Below are 24,265 nucleotides of genomic sequence, written 5' to 3'. Positions count from 1 at the left end.
TCCCAGCTTGTGTTTAGTTGAGACAATCAAGTTCTTATGGGGTTTGGAGCAAGGGGAGGGGGTCCGTTTCTTTCAGGAGGGGTATCTGGAGGTAGTTCTCAAGTGTTTTTGCTTTGGCCCTGATCTCACCTAGATGCCAAAGTGGTTTGGAAGAGGTGCTTCCACAAACCCCCCTCCCTCCTGGTTGGGTCTGTTCCCCACAGGTTCTAGTGAAAAAGGCTGATTTACTGGCTTCTAAAATCACTGACTTGCCCTTTGGTGTGAGTCTGAATTCGCCTGCACAGCATCTCTCATGTGTTATTGGAAAACTCATTCCATGTAACTTTCTCTTGGTAAATTGTCCCGGCAGGAACACCAGGCTGGCTCCAGCCCTCCAGCCTCCCCTCCCCTTTGACTTTCCTGCTGGAGATGGAAATGCTGGCTGTGGGATTTCAGGAATTGCTAACCCTTTCCCCCAAGCTTTTTGAGGAAACTCACTTCTCACTGACTCCAAGGTTCTGTTGCAAAGAGTTGTTTTTAATTCCAGAATCTGCTCTAGCCTGGCAGAGAGAGGGAGGAGATTTATCTCCTTTTACATTGCATTTTATAAATTGTACTTGGGCCCAGAAAACATCTATCTGCAAATCCTTCATTGATTTGTTTTTGCCCCCACAGCTTCCTTCTGGGTGAAATGCACTCCTCTGAGTTATACCCTAAGGAAGACTTTCTGTCAGTCAGCTTGACATGACTTCACATCTAGCCCTGAAACCCAGACCTGGCCAAGGGAACCATTTTAACCATTCCCTGGAACCCAGGACTGTGTGCCAGGATGTGAGGTGGGTGGTAGTATTTCCAGGACCCCCACACCCCCACCCAGCATAGCTCTAGAGGAAAAGCGCTTTCACTGATTTTTCCAGAGGCTTAAAAACACTATGGAGGTTTAACCTTACTTCTCGAGTCTTGAGAGGGATTGGAGCCAAAACACAGTTCAAGAGTGAGAAGCCCCTCAAAATTTTGTTTGCAGAGATGGTCAAAGTTCCAGGAAAAGCAGTGATGGTGCAGCTCCATCTTTTCTTTTTTTTTTTTTTTTTACAACAGCTCCATCTTTTCTATGTGTGCCCCCACCCCCATCCCTTGCAGGAAAGCACAGTAACTTTCTTGGTGTGAGTACTGTGGAAGTCTGCCTGTCTGTCTCCCAGACACTGTGGGCGCAGTGTGATTCGCATTCTCAGAATAATAAAATTCTCAGCTGTGGCAGAAACACTCTGGTTAGGAGAGATCGTTCAGAGCTGACAAATGAAGCACTTGACGGAGTGCTTGATCACAGTGGATCTGTCCAGCAAGCTGGGAATCTCAGGGAAGTGCCCAGGGAGAGATGTTTCCTGCTAACAAGAAGCCACTGGGGCATCAGGGTAGATAGAGGAGGCCCGTGGGAGATGGCAGTGCAGCTTCAGGAGCTCTTTCTAGCTTTGTTTTCAGCTGGATTGTTGCACACCTTCAATTGAGGCTCATCTCTCCAGTTCTGGCTTAGAGTTGGGGCTGTAAGTAGTTGAAACCACGGTGAACACAATGATGTCCCTGAACTCAGAGACAGGAAGGTCCCTTTTCTGACTTTTCTCTCACTTTCCCTTAGGGGGTAGGGAGCCCAGGCCAGAGACTTTTTTGTTTGCTTTTGTATTATCGTTATTTATTTATTGGATAGAGACAGCCATATATTGAGAGGGAGAGAGACAGAGAGACACCTGCAGCCCTGATTTACCACTCTTGAAGCTTCCCCTCTGCAGGTGGGGACAGGGGGCTAGAACCCCAGTCCTCGCACATTGTAACAGGTACTCTCAGCCAGGTCCACCACCACCTGGCCATGGTCAGAGACCCTTTACTCCCTTAGTCTTTATTACACAAGATCTATTCCCTCTGCTCACAATTCCTAGGGAGAAGCCAGAGGAACCTGGGGCTCATGAGATCCCCACCTACTCCCCATCCTCTCAGGGCAGGGAGAGAGGCTGGGTTAGCAGTCACTTACTATGTACTTGTTCAGGTTTGCTAATCACAAGTAAATAACTAGACTGCCTTATTTTTCTTTTTTGTCAGTTTGTCCTTTGTGCTTATCAGGTCTCTCTCTCTCTCTCTCTGTGTGTGTGTGTGTGTGTATCCCACTGGACTTCTCTTCAGAGCTGGCAATTTTTTACATTTTGTAGTCCCAGAGTATTCTTTTGAAAGATCTTGACTGGCTTTCACATCACCAGGGTGGTAGAGGAGAGGAGGGCACCACCTTCTAAGAACTGACCATCCCTGGAATCTCAACCCCACCACTGATTCATGTGTGGTCTGGGTCAACTATCAAGTCTTATTGAACCTTAGTTTCTTCTCGTTGTGACCAAAGAGCAATCTCGTCCAGTTACAGCTGGAACTTTGCAGTTTCAAGGTTATGGCCCATGAACTGCAACAGATGTTTTTGTGGGGTTGCAGGATGCAGTTTGGGAAACACAAAAGTAGCCCCTTGAGGCTCTTGCTGGTGTAGACAAAGGGAAGTGGGGTTAGGGCCATTCATGCAAATGAGAATGTCAACCAGTATAGTTATGATTACTGGGCTGTTCATCAAACAGTAATTGGTCTATTTCAATCCTGGTCTTGGGCTTGCTGGAATAACTTTAGCTGGGCAGTAGACAAACCTGGGCATAGTTACACACCAAAGTATCTGGTCCTATTGGATTTTATGCAGAATCAAGTGACTCCAGATATATGTATTTATTGTATATACTACTTACCAGTCAAGTTATCCAGACTAAAGGGGGATAATTTAGTTAGAAAACCATTGTACACAGAGGATACAAAAGAAATCGTTCATCCTGCTTTTCAATGATGTGGCTTCCTTCGATTAAGTCAATCTTTCCCACCAAGGACTGAAGCTTTAACTGTTTAAATAGCTCCAGAGGCTCCCTCACTGACTGGTGGCCACTCTGAGTGGGGACTTCTACTGTGCCCTTGTCCCTCCCCTGGTGGCCAGCACAGGGCCTGGTCTGATGTAGAAAGTACTTAATAATTTATTGAATGAATGCATTTAACCTTCAACATAGGTGAGTTTTCATGACTAAGCGAAACCAGTTCTCACTCAGTTTACTTAAGGAATGCTGCTGAGCCAGACAGCTCAAAGAGCCTGTGACTGTAATACATTTGGACTAAAATATATCCTTTTGTGCAATGAAAAAATATCTCCTGCTCTAGGACCTGTACCAGGTGCCTGTAGGCTCAGAAAAATTGTCCTTGGAGCCTTTCTGATTGCTGGCTTGTGTGGAGGTGGCTTCTGTCTTCCCTTGCTGCTCCCTCTACATCATATTTTGAAAAGGAAAAGAGGATATTAAAGGGAAAAGAGGCTCTAGGTAGAGGGAGGGACTTCTAGAATCACTGGGGTATAAAATAAGTCAATACGTTGTGAAGAATCATTGATTTAGTGAATACTTATCAAAGATGATGATACTACTACTACTAATAATAATCACAGTGTTGGGATAGCTCATCCAGTAGAAGGTACACTTTGTCATGGACAAGGACCTGGGCTCAAACCTCCATATGGGAGCACCATGTATAAGGGAATCCTCTAGAACGGTGGAATAGTGCTGCATCATCTCTCCTCTCTCTTCTTTCTCCCTCTCTGTCTCTCTTCCACTATCTGGAAAACAAGAGGAGATAGCTTGCTGGGAGAGGTGGAGTTGTAATGTGCAAAGCCCCGGAAAAACCCTGGCAGATATTACTACTACTACTACTAATAAGTTATTGTTATTATTATAGTATGCATCCAGGGAGATGGTTCAGTGGTAGAGCACCCACCTCAAAGATAATAATAACAGTTAATACTACTCCAGTCACCTTACTGGGTCCCCTTTGCTGAGGATGGTGGAACTCTACCAGGTGGTGATTGGAGGGTGGGTGATATGCTGAGAAAGGTCAGAGAGATGGGCAGGGATCAAATCACAAAGGATTTTGAGTGTCCAAAAAGGAGGACTCTTTACTATGAAGGTGATGCAAGAGTCATGGAAGGATTTAATTTTTATTTTAAAAAATATTTTGTTTCTGATTTGTGTATGTCTGGTTTTGGGGACCAAACTGGGAAACTCAGACATGACAGAAAGTTCAATACTCTACTGACTGAGCTACTTCCTAGGCCACTCACAGAGGGATCATTTTTTAAAAAGAATTTATTTATTTATTCATGAGAATGATAGGAAGAGAGAAAGAACCAGCCATCACTTTGGTACATGTGCTGCTGGGGATCGAACTCAGGACCTCATGCTTGAGAGTCCAGTGCCTTAGCCACTGTGCCACCTCCCGGGCCACCAGAGGGATCATTTAAATAAGAGAATCACTTGGAAAGCCTGAATTCAAGAAACACACATTGGGAATCAACTGCTTCCCAATCTTGGTTCTGAGTCTACAGCAATAGGCAAAAGAGACAGAAACCCCTCCTCCTAGAACTTTTACCCAGAGACAAAAAATAAGCAACAGAAAAGAAATGTGTCAATTGCAAGTAGCATATTATGACGAGAATGGAAGCAGAGAAGGCAGATAAAGTGCAGAGATGGCGATGACGCTGGGTGTGTGGAATCTGAAACCAGATGGAGGCAGAAACTGCCTTGGAAGTGACTCTTGGAGGCATCATAAGAGCTTTAGCTTTTACATGAGTGAGATAGAATTTAATGCTGGTCTGAACAGAAAAGAGACCTTTCTTTAAAGATCCTTCTTTTTGTAAATTTTTAAATATTTATTTATTTTCCATTTTGTTGCCCTTTTGTTTCCATTTTGTTGTTTTATTGTAGTTATTAATGTTGTCATTGTTAGATAGGACAGAGAGAAATGGAGAGAGGATGGGCAGACAGAGAGGGGGAGAGAAAGACAGACACTTGCAGACCTGCTTCACTGCCTGTGAAGGGACCCCCCCTGCATGTGGGGAGCTGGGGGCTCTAACTGGGATCCTTATGCTGGTCCTTGCACTTTGTGCCACCTGTGATTACCCGCTGCACTACCGCCTGACTCCTTTAATGACCATTCTAACTACAATGTTAAGAAAAGCCTGTAGGTGGCCAGGGTGGAAACTGGTAGCCCAGTATAGAGGTGAAGATGAAATCCTGGGGACATGCTGGCCATACAAAGGAGCCAAGGTGGAGGCATGTACATTGTGTGGGCTCTGGACTTTTAATTTTCTTCTGTCTTTCAAGGATGGAGGCAATGGGGTCTGCAGGTGGATCTCATAGTTGTATGAGAGAGGAGTCAAGGATGACTCAAGCTTCTTTGGCCACTGATGAGGATAGCTGTGGAGAGAGCACATTTGGAATGGGGCATTTGGGAAGGGTCTGGAGTCCAGGGTGTCTCATACTTGCTTTGAGATGCCTTGGAACATCCTGGTAGAGATGAATGGTAGGCTGGAGCTCAGAGTAGAAAGCTGAGCTGCTTTTGGCCTGGCAGTCACAAGGTACTGGACATGCTAGCAGGTGAGATCATCAGGAGCTGAGTTATGAGTGGAGAGGATGAAGGACTGAATTCTGGGGCGTCACAGCTCTTTGCAAGTCAAAGAAAGGTGAAGAAGCCTACTGAGGAGACCAAGGAAGGGGCATCTCTCCCCCCCCCAAACACTTCACCTCTTTCCTATACTATAGTCTTAGAAGAAAATTTCATAGATCATCCTCCACATTTTTGATTTGTCCTTTTGGCTTCTTCCAACCTCCTTAGAGACCTTCTCAGATTTCTTTCTTTTTTTTTAATTTTCAAAGAATATTTTTCTCTGTTGTTGCCCTTGTTTTTTATTGTTGTAGTTATTATTGTTGTTATTGATGTTGTTGTTGTTGGATAGGACAGAGAGAAATGGAGAGAGGAGAGGAAGACAGAGAGGGGGAGAGAAAGACCGCCTGTGAAGCAACTCCCCTGCAGGTGGGGAGCCGGGGGCTTGAACTGGGATCCTTACACCAGTCCCTGTGCTTCTCGGCACCTGCACTTAATCCTGACGCCCCCCTCAAATTTCTATCATTCAAAACAAACAAACAAACATACAAACAAATATCCTTCCTTGATTCCTAAGTCTTTGACCCCTAAATCCTCCTTTCTGGCCTCTCTCTCTTTTTTACAGATACCCTTTTTCTCCTCCTTTTCTTTTTTCTTCTAGTTGAAAAATCACTATATGCTAGGCAAAAGGACAGCTTTTGTCTTATTTTAAAGAATAACAATTTATTAATAGTTTGTCTACTTTTTTTTGCTACATCGGGGTCTTGCCCATTCTTGATTCCACTACTCCTAGACTGACAATTTTTATTCTTTAAAAAAAAAGTCTAGAGAGAGAAAGAGAGATAACACAGTCCCACAACTCATGGGGCTGTGGTGCTCCTATGTGGTGTCTGGACTTAAACCCAGGACTTCATGCATGGTAAGGAATGTGTTATCTTCTGGTTCCTACTTCCATTTTGAATAGCCTCAGTCATGTGCGTATGTATGATGAAATACAAAGTATATAATCAAACAAAGCATAAAAAGTTGTATAGTGGAAAGTAAATTTAGAATAAAAGAACAAGATCAGAAAGTAGAAACAGGATAAGTGGTTACGTAAGAAGATGCTTTTTTAAAAATTGATTTAATAATGATCGACAAGACCTTAGGATAAAAGAGATACATTTATACACAATTCCCACTACTGTAGAGTTCTGTATCCCATACCATCCCCTCCACTGGAAGCTTTCCTATTTTTTATCCCTCTGGGAGTATGGATCCAGGATTGTTATAGGGTGCAGAAAGTAAAAGGTCTGGCTTCTGTAATTGTTTCTCCACTGGACATGGGTGTTGGCAGGTTGATCCATACTCCCAGCCTTTTTTTTAATTGATTTAATAATGATAGCAAGACCATTAGATAAGAGGGGTACAATTTCACACAAATCCCACCACCAGAGTTCTGTATCCCATTCTCTCCATTGGAAGCTTTCCTATTTTTAATCTCTCTGGGAGTATGAACCCAGGATCATTTTGGGGTGTAGAAGGTGGAAGGTCTGGCTTCTATAATTGCTTCTCTGCTGGACATGGGCATTGGCACCCTTACTTTTAGCCTATTTCTATCTTTCCCTAGTGGGGACTGACTCTGGAGAGGTTCCAGAACTCATTTGTGAGGTTGTTTGCCCAGAGAAATCAGGTTGGCGTTATGGTAGTATCTGCAACTTGGTGGCTGAAAAACATTAAAATATAAAGCAGAACTACTTGTTTAATAATCAGGAACCTACCTGGGTTAAAGCCCCCGGTTCCTACCTGCAGGGGGAAATCTTTGCAAGTGGTAAAGCAGTGCTGCAGGTGTCTCTCTTTCTCTCTCTTATCTCCTCTACCATCTCAATTTCTGGCTGTCTCTATCCAATAAAGGTAATTAAAAAATTTAAAAATAATCAGGAACCTATAGGTAGGAATATAGAAGATGAGATATGGGGTCTTCATGTTAGAAGGAGCTAAGAAATCTGTTTTAGGTATATTCCAAAGGGGCCCATGACTTTACTAATTTTTAAAAAAATTTATTTATAAAAAGGAAACATTGACTAAACCATAGGATAAGAGGAGTACAACTTCACAGAATTCCCACCACCAGAACTCTGTATCCCATCCCCTCCCCTGATAGCTTTCCTATTCTTTAATCCTCTGGGAGTATGGACCCAAGGTCATTGTGGGATGCAGAAGGTCTGGCTTCTGTAATTGCTTCCCCACTGAACATGGGCATTGACAGGTCAATCCATACTCCAAGCCTGTATTTCTCTTTCTCTATTGGGTAAGGTCCTAGCCTGTTTCTTTTTTTTTTTTTTTAATATTTATTTATTCCCTTTTGTTGCTCTTGTCTTATTGTTGTAGCTATTTATGTCATTGTTGTTAGATAGGACAGAGAGAAATGGAGAGAGGAAGGGAAGACAGAGAGGGGGAGAGAAAGACACCTGCAGATCCACTTCACTGCTTGTGAAGCAACTCCCCTGAAGGTGGGGAGCCAGGGCTCGAACTGGGATCCTTACGCAGGTCCTTGCACTTTGCGCCACATGCACTTAACCCACTGCACTACCGCCTGACTCCCCCCAGCCTGTTTCTATCTTTCCCTAGTGGGGCAGGGCTCTGGGGAGGTGGAGTTCTAGGACACATTGATGAGGTCATCTACCCAGGGGAGTCAGGTTGGCATCACGTTAGCATCTGCAATTTGGCAGCTGAAAAGCATTAAGATATAAAGCAGAATAAATTGTTTAATAATCAGGAAACTAAAGGTAAGAATAGAGCAGATGGAAAAAGCTAGGAAGTCTATTTTAGGTATATTTCAGTCTTATCAGAAACTTCTGGTCAGAAACAAGGAAAATTCCTTCCCTTTGTTTTACTAAAGTGCAAATATAACTACACAAAGTTTTGGTATCATAATTATTGTCTCAGAACATTTTTGTAAACTGAATACTCCATCTTATCTGTACCCAGATCCAGAAATAAGGCACCATGCCTCCTTTTGTGCAGTGATTTCCACTCAGTAGTCTCCACAGGACATGGCATCATTGATTTGCCTATTTTAGACATTTTGGGAATTGGCTGTGTGAATTTCGTTATCCATGAGATGATGTGCTGACTGCTCAAAGAAAAGTTTCCTGGGGTTTTATATAAGGGAAACTGAAAAACTATTAGGTAGAGGATATCCTGTGTATCTCCATAACATATTCTATCAATAGATGACAATAGGTGTGTGCAGGTCATGGTTTATTTATTTATTTATTTATTTATGTATTCCCTTTTTGTTGCCCTTGTTGTTTTATTGTTGTAGTTGTTATTGATGTCATTGTTGGATAGGATAGAGAGAAATGGAGAGAGGAGGGGAAGACAGAAGGGGAGAGAAAGATAGTCATCTTCAGACCTGCTTCACTGTGAAGCGACTCCCCTGTAGGTGGGAAGCCAGGGGCTTGAACCGGGAGCTTTACACCAGTCCTTGCACTTTGTGCCATATGCACTTAACCTGCTGTGCTACTGCCTGACTCCTTTGCAGGTCATGGTTTTATGATGTGAAGTCATAATGCAAGGATAAAAAAGGTGCATAGACCATAGCCTGAGTATATGTTCCTTCAATCTAAGCACTTAAGACTTCAAGTTGGTAATCAGATTAAATTTTAACAGTGGGCTCAATTTGTTAATACATTTTAAATAATGACTTGTTCTTTGAAATATTGAATCTCCTAAAAGCTTAGACCAGGGAGAACAGAAGCAACTGATGGCGTTACTTTATAAGATACAGCCATATATAAAGAGCATAAAAGGACATAAATTATGATGAGGTTGTGTATGATACAACAAATCCTAACAACGGGCTTCTCAAAGTTAACTCAGCTGCCAGATAATTTGGTTATAGCAACAACTATCTATTGCGTTCTTTTTAAAAAATGTATCTTTAAAATATTTATTTATTTATTCCCTTTTGTTGCCCTTGTTTTCTTTATTGTTGTATTCTTATTGTCTTCATTGTTGGATAGACACAGAGAAATGGAGAGAGGAGGGGAAGACAGAGAAGGGGAGAGCAAGACACCTGCAGACCTGCTTCACCACCTGTGAAGCGACTCCCCTGTGGGTGGGGAGCCAGAGGCTGGAACTGGGATCCTCATGCCGGTCCTTGTGCTTTATGCCACCTGTACTTAACCCGCTGCGCTACCACCGGACTCCCATCTATTGCTAAGACAGCAGGAACCTTACCCTTTCTCTATAAAACCCATATTTCTCCCAGTCTGGCAACCTCTATGGTGGGGCTCACTTTCCTGCATGCTCCTCTCAATTCATACCAACTGTTACTGCATCTGATGATCCCAACCTAATCAATGTAATGAGTACCACCTTGGCATGCTTCACTTCAGACTGTGTCCAGAGACATCAGGCGTGGAGTGTCAACCCTTCAGCATCATTACTATGCTACAAGGTTCCAGATGCTACCATGATGCTAACCTGACTTCCCTGGGCAGATGACCCCACTAGTGTATCCTGGAGCTCCATCTCTCCAGAGCCCTGCCTCACTAGGGAGAGAGACAGGCTGGGAGTATGGATCGACCTGCCAACACCCAGGTTCAGTGGAGAAGCAATTACAGACCTTCCACCTTCTGCACCCCACAATGATCCTGGGTCCATACTCCCAGAGGGATAAAGAATAGGGAAGCTATCAAGGGAACAGATTGGATATGAAACTCTAGAGGTGGGCTGTGTGGAAATGTACTCTTCTTATCTTAGTCTTATCAATATTTCCATTTTATAAACAACAATTTTTTTAAAGGTGAAGAATGACAGCTATTTAGTATTACTTAGCCTGACTAGTGGTAGTCAGAGGGAAGAACTGGGAGTGATGGAGAGATTAAATGCCAGAAAAGCCTGACAGGGCTGGAGAAGGGACCCTCAGCTTTAGAAATTAAGAGGGAGCCAACACATTTTCTGAGCAGAGGAAGCACAAGGCAGGTCATAGAAGAACTAGGAGCTTTGATTGCAGAGCACTCTTCAAGACAACCTTCAAGAAAGGCCTTTCTCAGCAGAAGAAAGGTGGTGGTAGGCAAAGGAAAGTCCAAAAACTAAGAAGAATTTTGTTTATTTCCCAACAGAATGGAAGAGACTTGTGTTCTAGAAAAAATAGGTTATTGAGGGGATTGGATGGTAATGCACCAAGTCCAAGGACCTGCGTTCAAGCCCCTAGTCACCATCTGCAGAGGGGAAGCTTCACTAATGGTGAAGCAGTGCTGTAGGCATCTCTCTTCCCTGCCTCTTTTTTCCCTCCCCTCTCAATTTCTCTCAAAGAAAAAAAGAGAAAAGAAAAGGGGGAAAACGAATGAAAAAAAAAGGGAGCAGTGAATTCTTCATGCAGGCCCAGAGCCCCTGCAAAACCCTGTTAACAACAACAACAAAAGCAGTCAAAAACAGGAGAAAAATTAAAGAGGAGAGAAAGGAAAATTGAAGGAGCAAAGGTCTTGACACCCTTACATGTGCATATACACATAATTTAATTTGGTTTCTCCCTCACTGACTTTCCTGGTTCACAGACCCTTCTCCCTAGTGTTCTATTTTGTTTTGAAGTGAAGATAGTGAATGGCAGCCACATACCTCTATGAGGGGGGGCTCCTAGGATGCCCTTGGGCATCTCCCTAAAGAAATGGGTGCTGTGAGAGTCTAGGGGACTCTACCTCAGACCTAAGTATCAGGGCTTCTGTGAGCCTTTGTGAGTGTCCAGTGTGTGGCCTTATTTTCCAAATGGAGAAACTGAGATCCCCCAGTGTCGTACTGCGACGTGGAGGAGAGAGAGAGAGAGAGAGAGAGAGAGAGAGGAGATCCAGAGCAGAGAGGGAACACAATTCTTTATTTGTTCAGACACCTCAGAGTTGGGTGAGAGCACAGTGGTTTGGGCCACGTGGAGCTAGCCAAAATGGCTGCCTCGTGCAGCAACCTTCCCTGCGTCTAATCACCAAAGTGAAAAGCGGGCAAGAGAGAGGGACGGAATAAGAAGGGATTTATAGGGCAAAAACTGGGAGTGATGAGCTGGGGCAGAATTGGTTGTATTAACTCTCGCAGGAACTGGCACTAGCCTGAGGGGACATCTGCACAGTACCCCAGTTTCTTGGAAGTGTAGAGCAATAAACCCCAGTTCTCCTGACACTGATCATTACCATCACAGGAATTCCAGAACTCTCCCTTCTCAAGCTATCAAACTGAAGTGTTCCACAAATTTAAGCTTCTATAAAATTACCTACATGGTAGCTGGCCTGGGGCAGGGCCCAAAATTGGCATCTGTAACAGTTTCATGGGGGAGGATGAGCCTCTGGCCTGGTCCACTAAGTAGGTGTCCTGGGCTGGGGTAGCCAAGTCAGGTCTGACCCCAGGGAAACATTTGTTTAGGTCCTCCTTTCCCTCAGCTCAGTCCTGACGAGGCTCAAGGGTCTGCTGCCAGCCTAGGAAATGAGATGTTCCACCTTCCAGACAGCAGAGATGTGAGGAATGTGTAAAGTCAGGCTTCCCTGAGACTAATCCTGGGCGAGTTAGGCAGGCCTCAAAGTTTGCACAGCCTGGGCTGTCACATTCCCCCACCCTTTGTTGAGGAAGGGTCTCAGAGCCCAATGCTGGGCAGATACCCACCTTCACCAGCATCTCTAAGGCTTTCTGTATATGACCTGGAACTACCAAGGGTGGAGGGAGGCAGCTGGGTCTGACCCAAATTTTGCCATCCACATAATCCATTATGTCTGTGCTCAGACCACATGTCAAGTGAATTCTGTGTCTCTGGCAGGTTATTATGCACTGAATTAGTGTGGTGAAATAAAAACTATAATAAAGCTGTGCTAGACTCTTAAATTGTTAAAATTTATTATAAAAGGTACATAGTTATTAACTGGTTTTCACCTGTGTGCCTTTGCTTGTGTCCAAAATCAAGGAAGATGAAAAGTGACTCTGTCAGAGGGAGGCAGAGAATTGGCTCCTGGAATTCTTCAGGGAGTCCCAGTGGAGCAGCACAGTCAGAGTCAGGAAGGACAGCACTGGCCTCTCCCCAGCAGCTGCTGCCTCTCCCAGCACTGACAGTCACCATCCCATGAGGAAGGTCATCTTCCCATATCAGCAAGTCCTAGGAGGCCTGGATGTGGATATGTGGCTATGTAGGTACATGAGCTCTCTCTGCATCCCACCAGGGCATTGGGCTCCTGTGTTGACCTTGATGCCAAGTTCCTAAAATGAGTCTTTGAGCCCATGGGTGGTGCCTCATTAGTTTATCAACTCAGGGTTCTTACTGCCAACTGGAGATCAGTGAGATTGTAACAATTCTGGGTGCTGAGTGCTCTGCCTGGGAAGCAGTGGGAAAGCTCACCACATTGTGCAGATGTCCAGGACTAGTATTTTCTTGAGTCTCTATGACCTCAAGTTGCCCTGAGAATCTCAACAAACTGTCCATATACCTTCAGATTGGATGCCCCCTCAGCGTGTGCCAGGAACCATAGACCATTATGTAGTACTGGGGTGATGGGATCCTAAGCTTGGGAGGCTCCCAGTCTTGATGAGATCTGTGCAGCTCTCAGTGACTGGAAAATCCCACAGCCAATACAGGGGACTCTGACAGAAGTCCCTCAGTGCCCAAGCCTCAGACTTCATCATCACACTCAGAGCTGGGGATACAGCTTTGTTAAGTTGATGCTTCCCTGAGGGTGTGCTTATCTTGTTAAAGACAGTTGATTCACTTTTCTGACTGATTCTGAGTCTGCCACCTGGGCAGGGAGGTACAGGAAGGAAAACTTCCATTTTAAGGGTAACTGGATGGTGTGGATTGCATTCTCCCTTCTAGTCACTGATTTAGGGGAAAATCAAATGAAGCCAGTGGAGATTGAAGACATTTTAGTTCAATCCAACCCCACCCTCCAATCCTTCCTTTTCTTCTCTATGTCTTATCAGAGCCTAAGGATAGTCCGGGCTGGGGGGGGGGGCCGCTGGGGAGTAGAGGATATTTGAAGAGGAACATGTTTGAATTGAAGCAGAGTGATGGGTTAAAATTCCTTTCCCGTCACTCCCTGGCACAACTGTGTTTGGAATATAGAAGATAACAAGATTACGTCAATATGTAGAAATAAACGGCATCAAGTTCATCAGCACCACTTCCTTGCCCAGGCAGCATGATTTTAAAGACAGTGAAATGACCAGTGTGAGAGCTGGTAGCAGCTGAAGTCAATCATAAAGTGGCCAATTTAAGTGAGCCATCCATGGTGCACTGCAGAAACCCCACACTTAAGATCCATTTATATCTTCTCCTCTTGTTCCAGAAAGGATGAAAGGCAGTTTGCAAAGAAATGTATTCAATTGGCATATTTTTGAACAGAAGTATTTAAACATTTTTTTTAGATAGGACAGAGAGAAATAGAGAGAGGAGGGAAACACAGAGAGGGGGGAATAAAGATAGACACCTGCAGACCTGCTTCACCACCTGTGAAGTGATTTCCCTGCAGGTGGGGAGCCAGGAGCTCGAACCGGAATCCTTATGCCTGTCCTTGCGCTTTGCGCCACGTGTGCTTAACCTGCTGAGCTACTGCCCAACTCCCGTATTTAAACATTTTAAAACAACCCAATAATAACAATGGCCTTTTTCTATGAAAAGTAACTGTTATCCCAAAACAAAGGCCATCTAAATACGAGGAAGCAGAGATGCCTTTCTTTCTTTCTTTCTTTCTTCCTTCCTTCCTTCCTTCCTTCCTTCCTTCCTTCCTTCCTTCCTTCCTTCCTTCCTTTCTTTTTATGAAACTCTGACTTAATAAAAGACGGTCATCCTGGCCCCCTACCTTCTAGGTCTGCTAAAGTATCTGCTCCTGTTTCCTTTCACGGGGGACAGATCGTGTCCAGGAGTCTGTACATCACTCTCTGAAAGCTTCCCAGAGCCAGTCCTGCATGAGTCTCAGATGTGAGGTAGCTCTGTGTGCAAGCTGAGGTCTCTTTCAGGCCTTCCTGGCTGTGAGCTCCTGTGCAGGGAACTTTGATCCTGTACCCTCATCACTAGTGTGAAAGGTGTTCTGAAGCATAGAAAAAGGCATCTGTGATTCTTCCAGTACTTACAAGAATGCTGTGCTGAGGGGAGTTGCTGTTCTAATGGGGTGGGAAGATGGAAGAAGAGGAGGGAGAGAAGGGATCACTGGAATTGGAGAAGATTATATTTAGTGAAGCAAGTAAAAACATAAAGAATAACTACAGAATAGTTTCACTCATGTGGAGCATAGAGCATTGAATGTATGAATTTGAAAAAAAAATCAACCTGTATATAAAGCTGTGCAAGAACTATAGTGGGTACTTACTGGGGTGGGAATGGAGACACTGACCTTTGGTAACAGGAATGGTGAAAAAAAGAGATATAGTGTTAGTATCCACAATATTATTCTGTATGAATTGTATTTCATCAGTAATTTTTGAAACATAAAAACTATAAGTAAAAAATACAATATAAAAATATTCAATTGCAAGTCATAGTTAAGTGGAAAAATTAATGCACAATGAAATATGACAAAGGAAAGGGGGAGACTATGAAGACAGAAATTACTCTAGGAGATAAAATTCAGGACCTCTAGGGGTAGAATGCAGGGCAGCCAGAGTTTTCTCTCCAGTAGCAGAGAACAGGAAAAAATCCATTATTGCAGACCCAGAGTCCATGCAATCAAGGCAAATCAACTGCTCAAGAGAGGCACCATATTCCTGCTACCAGTGACAGAAAGAAATATTCCTCTTAAGTCCTCCAAGAGAGGACGTGATGTACTGTATCCCAAATGGCTGTACCATCCATATGGCAGGGAGTTTAATAGGGCTGCATTGTACAATGTTGTTCTTCAAGGTGGGGGGATGGTTAAGGACATACTCTCAGAGGTCTGACTCAATCTTAATCAGAGTGGGGAAGGTCTGTGATGGGCTATCTTTCTTTCTATAGTGAGGAGTGATTCCATGGTGAGTTTCAGTGGCAGCTGTCATGTCTAAGTGTGTGTGTGTGTGTGTGTGTGTGTGTGTGTGTGTGTGTGTGTTGAAGGGAGGGGAGGGCAAAGAAAGGGGGGTTCATTGAGTTCATATACCTCCCAGTCATCAGCTTTGTTTCTGCAATTTTCATATTGGAGTTCTTTATAAGATTTACTTTAAGAAAGGGATACACATGATTAATCACTGCTTATAACCCCTAGCTTAAAACTGGAATGATGGGTGCTAAGCAGTGGCACACCAGGTAAAATGTACATATTACAGTGTACAAGGACAAGGTTCAAGCCCCTGGTTCCAACTTTCATAGGAAAAGCTTCTTGATTGGTTAAGCAGGGCTGCAGGTGTTTTCTCTGTCTCTCTCCCTTTCCCCCCTCCCTCCCCTCTCAATTTCTATCTCTATCCAATAATAAATAAATAAATAAATAATATTTTAAAAAATTAATAAAACAAGCTGGAATGTCTTTACTTAAAAGGGTGATGGTTGTTCCAACTGTGTGGACTTTGGGCGTAAATGAATTTTGACTGATTCTTCTTGACAAGAACTCTTGGAGGGCAACTATCCTGAGCTGCTGGCTTGGTACAGCCCCATATGCCCTAACAGTTGGTGGAACAGGAGGTGGCACTGAAATCCCCTCCTGAATATGCAATCAGTGACCAGGGCACCTTCCTGAACAGAATTACTGAATCCTACAGTAGCACCAGTCCTTCCTTGCCAGCGCCTCTTCTGGTTGGTTGGTGTTTGGTTAGTGCCTTCTGACTGGTCAGCACCTGTGTCCTATGGCTCATTCATTTTGAATTTCAGCCTGCCTACCGGGTTCTGTGTGGAGTCTAGATCAAAGATCTAGCAACTCTTCAACCTTTGACCATGTCAGAAAAATTGAACCCAGAAAAAAATTAAGCATATATTTCAGTGATTAGTCTCCTCATATAAAATGTTTAATGTTAGACATTACAATTTCCTCATAAATGAGCCACCAATTAAAAATTGTTCTGAATGAGATAAATAAATCTATATATATATATATAGATTTTTAAAATCTATATATTATCTACGTGTCTGTCTATCTATCATCTATTTGTCTGTCTGCCTGTCTGCCTGTCTATCTATCTATCTGCTGGAACTCTGTACTTGCATGTTTACACTGTGCCAGGTGGAATCCCCACCTCAATCCCCGGGAGGTGAGAGAAAGTGAGAAACAGTGAGAGAAATGGATACAGAGAGAGGAGAGATACCACACATTACTTCACACTCCTGAGGTTTCCCCTTTCTGTCAAGCTCCTATGTGTTGGCAGGTGACTTGAACCCAGGTCCTTGTGTATGGCAAAGTATGCACTCTATGGAGTGAGCTATTTCCCAGCCCCCCTACACAATTTTAACTCTAAGGCAGTTAAATTATAAAGAATGTTATCTGAAAGCCTGATGATAATAATAGGGGTCTCAAGATAGCTCATCTACAGGCTTCCTTTTTGACGGTAGTAGAGGATTAAAGTCACTTGTGTAAAGAAGCCATAGCTAATTCATGACCATGGAAACCATGATCATTGTTCAAAAGAGAGTAATGATGATCCTATCTCCACTCATGTTTAATTCATCTAGGAGGGATCCTCAGCTGTAACAACAGAAGATGAGAAGGAAGATATACAACTCTGTATCACCATATTCCTATTTGTGGGCTCTTTCTAGTCAGGTGTTGCACTTAAAGCAGAACTTGGAAAGAAATAGAACTTATTGGGTCCTTGCTTCTTCTCCTCCTCCTCCTTCTTCTTCTTTTTCTTTTGCCACCAGTATTATTGCTGGTAAATACCTCTCTTAGTGGCCATTTTTTCCTTTTTTTTTCTTTTTATTTATGTGTTAGGATAGAGAAAAAATAAAAGGGGAGGGAGAAAGACACCTGCAGACCTACATCACTACTTGTAGTGCTTTACCCCTGCAGGTAGGGAGCAAGGACCAGAACCTGGGTCCTTGCATCAGGTAAAATGTGTGCTCACCTGAATGCACCCCAGCTTGGTTCCCAGGTCCTTGTTCTTGTGATGCTTGAATTCTAGTGGAGAAAGACAGACAATAAAAGTACAGCAACTACTTGCTTTTATGACTTGGAGCCAGTTCTGGTATCTTGATCAGCTTGGGGTTGGGGCACATCAGTTACTTCTCCTCTTGAGCCTGATCACATATGCCCAGTTTCTTGTATGTCTAATGATTTTGAGATGCGGCTGATATGTAATAGAGAATCTGCATCTTCAGAGTGGTAATTTGATTGGCATGTTTCTTTAAGCAAGAAGTTAACTTGGTTGGACAGCAACTGAAGTGTTCATTCAGCTAAACTCATTCCATGAGGCTGGACTAATTCTACTCAGGGCATGTACAGTTTGGCAGAGTTTGAGCAGAGATACAACATTTGGGTCTTCTTATCTGTGATTCTTGTCTCCTGTCCCCCTCATACTTCCTAGGGCCTGCTGTCACCTTGAACTCTGTCTTCTGATTCCTCAACAGGCTTCAGTTTCTGATTTTGTCAGTTACACATGCCCTGAATTTGTGCTTTCTATTTGTGGGCTAGATGATCTCATATGGACCCCTCCATGATAATTAGAACTCCTGAACTTAGTAAACAAATAAATGGGAAGAAAGAAAGATTGATAAAGCTGGGCAAACAAATGAGGTGGTTAGATGAGATGTCTTCAGAGTCACAGCTGTTGGACTAGAGAAAATAGGACAGAGACTGTTTGGAGTGTGTATGTGGAGTGGGGTCTTCAGCTGAGTGATTTGGGAGAAACTCTCTCACAAGGTGACACTGAGCAGTCACCTGAGTCTCAAGGAAAACCAGGCATTTCTGGATCTGGGCAGAGACACTCCAGGGGAGCATCAGACTTTCACTGAGCTCATGCTAGAGGCAGGGATGGGATGTGGGGTCTAAGGGAGGTATCCCAGGGCCTTGTAGGCCATGCTAAGTCACTGGCCTATGATTATGCATGTGGTGAGAAATCACAGGAGAATTTAAAGCAAGACCTGGTTGATGCTTTCAACAGATGACTGTGGCTCTTTGGAGCACAGGAAGAGCAGAAGTTGGCCACTTGTCATGAGTTGGGGAGATGAAACTTGAGCAAGGATTGAAAGTGAACTTCAGGCCCCAGGCAGTCATCATAGGTGACAAGCTAGCAGTGTAGACACTAGGTAGGGAAGGAACACAGGTGTCAGTGATAACTGGAGCCAATTCCTGTCCTCAGAAAAAAGGCTCAGGTGAGGTTGACAAACTAGTTTCTAAAAGACCAGTCAACAGGTGACAACAGGTCAGTGGGCACATAAGAGCAGCTTTGCTTTAGCTGAGCCCACTATCAATTCCCCCAAATGTAAAAATGTCAGGGGAAGAGGACCAGAGAACTCTGAACAACAATGCCATCAGGACCCAGTGAGGGAAGAGGAAAAAAATAAAGGACATTGGGAAATAGTTATAGGTGTAGGTATTGTCGGGCCTTAAGCCAGCCCCCTGCCCCACTGCTGTGCTCCATGCTCCATTGCTGATACTATGTCCTGTTTACATAGTCATTGTTTTGCCTATTTACATAATCATTGTTTTGCCCACCTTGAACCTATCTTCTTTCTACCTTAAGACCCGCCCTGCCTGCAGAGTACATTAATCCTGCCAGTTAAAACCTTAGCAACCATTGCTATGGAAGCTTTCTACCTTCCTGCTCTTTCCTTTTCTCCACCCTCTTTCCTAGCCATTTCCTTTTTTGACTTGCCACTTCCAGTTATAAACATATAAAAGCATTGTCTCTGATCAATAAATACACATTGCATTCCCACTCCGCCACGAGCCCAAATTGGCTCCGGTTGATTTCTCTCCAACCTAGAGAGTATGTGCCCAGGAAGAAACTCCCTCACACTAGCCCAGCAGGTATGACTTATAAAGGAAGAGAAGGCAAGATAATAGAAAAAAAATGAATATATATATATCTAAGTAAATAATAGTCAACTCATATCTGTGATCTGGAGAGAACTAATGCAGTTTCCAGTGGAGGAAATGGGGACACAGAACTCTGATGATGGGAACAGCATGGAATTAAACCCCTGTTATCTCATAATTTTGTAAATAAACTAGTATTTAATAATTAGTATTAATTATTAATTAATAATTAGTATTAAACTACTAATCAAAAAAGGAAAATAGGTACACACACACACATGAAACAAGCAGTCCTGTTTGTGTCTCTCTCTGTTTGTGTCTATCTGTGTCTCTGTTGACTTGGCTTTAGACCCTGAGGCTTGTTGCCAGTCCCTGTTCAGGCACCAGATGCCAGGCTAGCTTCGAGGGCAGGAGAGAGATGACCAGGGACTCATGGCTGAGCTGGGACACAGTTCAATCTTTGTTGATGAGTGGGGATGCAGTGCAATCAATATAATCTCCCTTCATTAGAAAATCCTGTCCTTTATATCTCCTGAGGTGGAAGTGTCAGGAAGAGGAAGTACGTAGGATAGGGGGTGGGGAGAAGGAAAAAAGCACACAAAGCAGTGGGGATTAAACCAATGGGGATTAAACCAGTGCAGGTCTCAAACAAAACAATGATTATGTAAATAGACCACAGCATTAAGTAATGCAAGAGAACCTAACGTGATGATCAAAACAGAAGGGGTCTTAGAAGCAGAATTAGAAGCAGACCAACATTTCCCCCTTTCTTTTTAACTAATGGCCATAGTATCAGAAGTGTGGGGTGAACAGAAATCTATACCGTGCAGGCGTTTTCAAAAGAACTGGTGCAAGACAGTGAGAAACAAGTAGGAGAGCAGCAAGAACCAGTGTGATGCCAAGGGGAGGCCTAAGGGGACGTTTTCTGCCTCAGAGTGCAGGGCCTAGTAGGCGAAAGGATGTTTCCTGCCTCTGGGGGCATCTCTTTCCTCTGGGGGCATTTCATGCCTCAAAGGGCATTTCCTGCCTCTGGGGCAGGACCTAGTAAGGGGGGGGGAGGGTTCCTGACTCTGGGGACAGAGCCTGCAGGTGAGGAGGAGTGGCCTATAGAGTCCCAAGGCAGCTGGCTGCAAAGTCCATGGACTGCTGTGGCCAGTATTTGAAAAACCCAGCAGCGTAAAGGGAAGATGCTGTAAAGTGGTGTAAAGTGTCCAAGAGGTGTACCAGTAAGTCCAATAGAAGTGTCTGTTCAGTGTCGATGATAAGGAGAAGAAATGCCAGGGGATGAAACGCTGCATGCCTGTCTCAATGGGGAAAATAAACCACTGTAGTTCCACTTTTCTGTAGAGAGTGAGCTTTGGAGTCTGTGAATCAGTTTCTTCAGGTCATGCCAGGTCACATAGTTGGTTTTGGGGGGGCTGCTGGAGTCATGCCATCTTGTGGGCGATGTAAGAGAAAAGGGGTCCAAATGGATTTCCAGGGATTCCATATGAGCAGATGCTTTTTCATGTGAAGACTTGACAGCTGTAATTCACTTACTTGTGAAACAAAACTTGCAGCAGATTAGAAGTTTACTACAATTGATAACTCGATTATGATTGGTTTAAGTACCTTTATAATTTTGGAAGTCCTTTTTAGTATGATTTTAAGGTTGTTTAAACAGTTTAAGCTCAATAAGATATGGAAAGGTAAACAGAAGAACCATGGTTGGAAGCCTCAGGCATGATAATTGCACTATCCACCCCACCCATACTCATATAGTTTTCAAGATTAAACATTTCACAATTATGCCAAGATGTAAAAAAAATCAAAAGAGAAAAAAAATTTTAGAATTGTTTCTGGACATCTCCAGAAATTATGGCTGCATCCAGCATTTTTTTATACACAATCATCATAAGAGGACTATATTTACATATGTTGACAACACACAATAATAAAAACAACCACAATTGTATATTTTTTTAATGGAATGAATTTAACAATACAAAAACAATACAATTACTGTGAAATTTCATAAACAAAACAGAAAGTAAAATTCAATAAGCAAGACTGGAGTAAGAAACAAATGTCAAAATGATATTCTAAAGAATTAATTTATAATCATTTTTTAAAACCTTAAATGAATAGAGTAAAAGTACCCATGACAGAATAAAACATAAGCAGAAAATATCAGAAGAAATGGGCATAAGAAACAATCCCTAAATTGTAGAAACAATGCCCTGGAGCAAGACACTTCAAGCTCCAGGAACAACATACCTGCTGGGCTGTGGGAGGGAGGGAGCCAGAGTCTGGCCACCTGAGGACACAGTGGCCCCTGCTGTGGGGAGGGGCTAGGTCCAGGAGAGCAGGGCAGCTCAGGACCAGCTGTCCACACTGCCCAGACACTCCCCAGGCAGGACCCCTGAAGGACACAGGGAGGATTCTGATTAGCCAACTTTATGCGACATCACAATGAGCCCTGCCTCAGCCTGAACTGCTCTATAGGATGACTGAAATTTTAGTGTGTGCTTCACTAAGTAGGTCATTAAGGGGGTAACCAAGTTGTGTCACTTCACTGATCCTTTTAAAGAAGATAACAGTTCAGTTCTGAAGTAAAATTGCTGCAAAATATTGCCTGATTTTGATGTTTGATAACAAAGTCCCATTTACTCCATCTATCTTTTTTTTTTCTGCCTGCCCTGTGGACTCATGGGTACTTCAGTTTTTAAGGCTGGTTGTCTGTTGAAGAGCATTGAATGGAATAACATTATAAGCCTCCCAAGAGCTGGAAATGTGTGTATTTCACCAAACCTGAAGAACTACAGAAGAACTACTTAAAAGTAGTCTTTATTTCAGAACCATACGTGTAAACAAGAAAAATCAATTAAGGAGGGAGTCAGGAGTGACACACAGGCCCAGGATTCAAACCTCCACTCCCACCAGCAGGAGGAAACCTTCACAAGTGAAGAAAGGTCTGCAAGTATCTCTTTTTCTACCTCCTTCTCTATCTCTCCCTTCACCTCTCAGTTTCTCTCTGTCCTAACAAAATAAAAAGTAGAAAAAAAAAGACAGAAGCTAAAGGTCAAAGTGGTGAGCTAGAAGGAAGGGTAGAGAAAGTCATTCTCTTCCATCCCAAACAACTTAATTAAGGATTCCTGCTAGCTCTTTTGTAATTACAGAAGTTTATTTTTCTGCTGTTCTGTCAAAAGTATTTTTAAATGTCATCTTGAAATAGAAATGTCTCTGGCTCTCTTCCTTGTCTCTTGATTTCTCTCTGTCCTATAAAACTAAATAAATAAAGTGGAAAATATTTTAAAAATATAAATAAAGTAGTAGTCTGGGAGATAGCACAGTGGATAAAGTATTAGACATTTAAGCGTAAGGTCCCAAGTTCAATCCCCAGCAGCACATGTACCAGAGTGATGCCTGGTTCTTTCTCTCTCTTCCAGTCTTTCTCATAAATAAATAAATAAATAAATAAAATGGCCAATGATGGGATGCTTGGTTTGGAACTACTTTGGTCAAACTTCATACATAAACCTAATTGTAGTATAAAACGTTTTCTACCAATTATAAAATTAACTAACCTTAAATTATATTCCAGGGTGATACATGTTAACTGTAGTGTTACTATAATAAATGAGCACACTAAAAAAAGAAAGAAAAGAAGGTGGAGACCTTCCAGGATATGGGAACCACCATTTACACTCTGCTTCAATGTTACCCAAGTGAAGATTCTGCCAGGGCTGCCTGGGGGGAGGGTGGAAGACCAGGCAGGATTTGAAAGTCACACAGATTTACAAGCAAAGCTGCCTGAGACAAGACACCTCTACTCTCTGCATTGCTAGTGCCAGCCCCGGTTCTCTGAATTGGAGCCCATGGATAATGAGTTGTGCCACATCCCCTTGCTTTTTCCACTTGGAGGTACTCTCTTTTTCCCACACTGGACATGTTTTTATTCTTTTCAAAGTTAATGTAGTGTGCAAAACAGGAGAAAGAGACCACAAAGTCTGTCAGAAGAGGGTGGGTCAGCACCAGGTACCTCAGATATGCCTATTTTCTCTCTACTAGACCCACCTCCCTAGTGGCTATGTATTCACAGGAATGTTTAAGAATATCACCAGGGAGGGCACCAAAGTAAAAAACCCTGGGGTGAGAGTGAGGGTGGACATTTGGCTTCCCAGGGTGGCAGGGCTATGTGTGGGTGGGATGGGACACAGTCTATTGGTGGTGGGAATGGTGTCCATGCACACTCCTATTAATTTGTAGTCATATAGATCACTATTCAAGTAACATGAGAGGGGAAAAATTGATTGTATGTCTCAAACTCTTCAAAGCACAGACTGAGTCTTTCCAATTCATAGCCTGTGTCTTTGACAAGTTGACTCTCTAAAATCCTAGACCAGGGAGAACACAAGCAACTGGTTACACAGCTATATACAAAAAATGTCAAAGGACATTAATGATGATGATGTTGGGTATGATACAGCAAATCCTAACAAAGGGATCCTTCAAAGTCAACCCAATAACCAAACGATGTGATCATAACAATAACTATCCACTGTATTCTCAAACCCCAAGACAGCAAAAACCTCACATTTCCCTAGAGAGCCTATATTTCCCCCAGTCATGTAATCTCTAGGGTGGGGCTCACTTTCCAGCATGCCTCTCTCAAGTCATACCAAATAATACTGTATCCACCAATCCCAACCTAATAACACAATGAGTACCACCTCAGCATGCTTCACTTCAGACTGTGCTCAGAGACTTCAGGTGTGGAATGCCAACACCTCAGCTTCATCACTTGGGTGAGGCCCCTCCTTTCATAGAACTCTCCAATTTCATTCCAGGTGGTTCACTTCCTATCAAAGTCTCAAAACCTTCCGTGTTCGGTAAGAAGCTGACTATAATGAGAAACCACAGATTTC

General features: G+C 43.2%; 1 protein-coding gene across 2 annotated transcripts in view; it reads left to right on the top strand.

Moving 5' to 3' along the window:
* Positions 1–24,265, top strand: part of CALN1 (calneuron 1) — a 692,151-nt gene that overhangs the window by 15,808 nt on the left and 652,078 nt on the right. The window lies entirely within an intron of this gene.

The sequence above is a fragment of the Erinaceus europaeus genome, chromosome 15 (assembly GCF_950295315.1).
Source record: "Erinaceus europaeus chromosome 15, mEriEur2.1, whole genome shotgun sequence".
Lineage (NCBI taxonomy): Eukaryota > Metazoa > Chordata > Mammalia > Eulipotyphla > Erinaceidae > Erinaceus > Erinaceus europaeus.
This window is presented reverse-complemented; position numbering and strand designations above follow the sequence as displayed.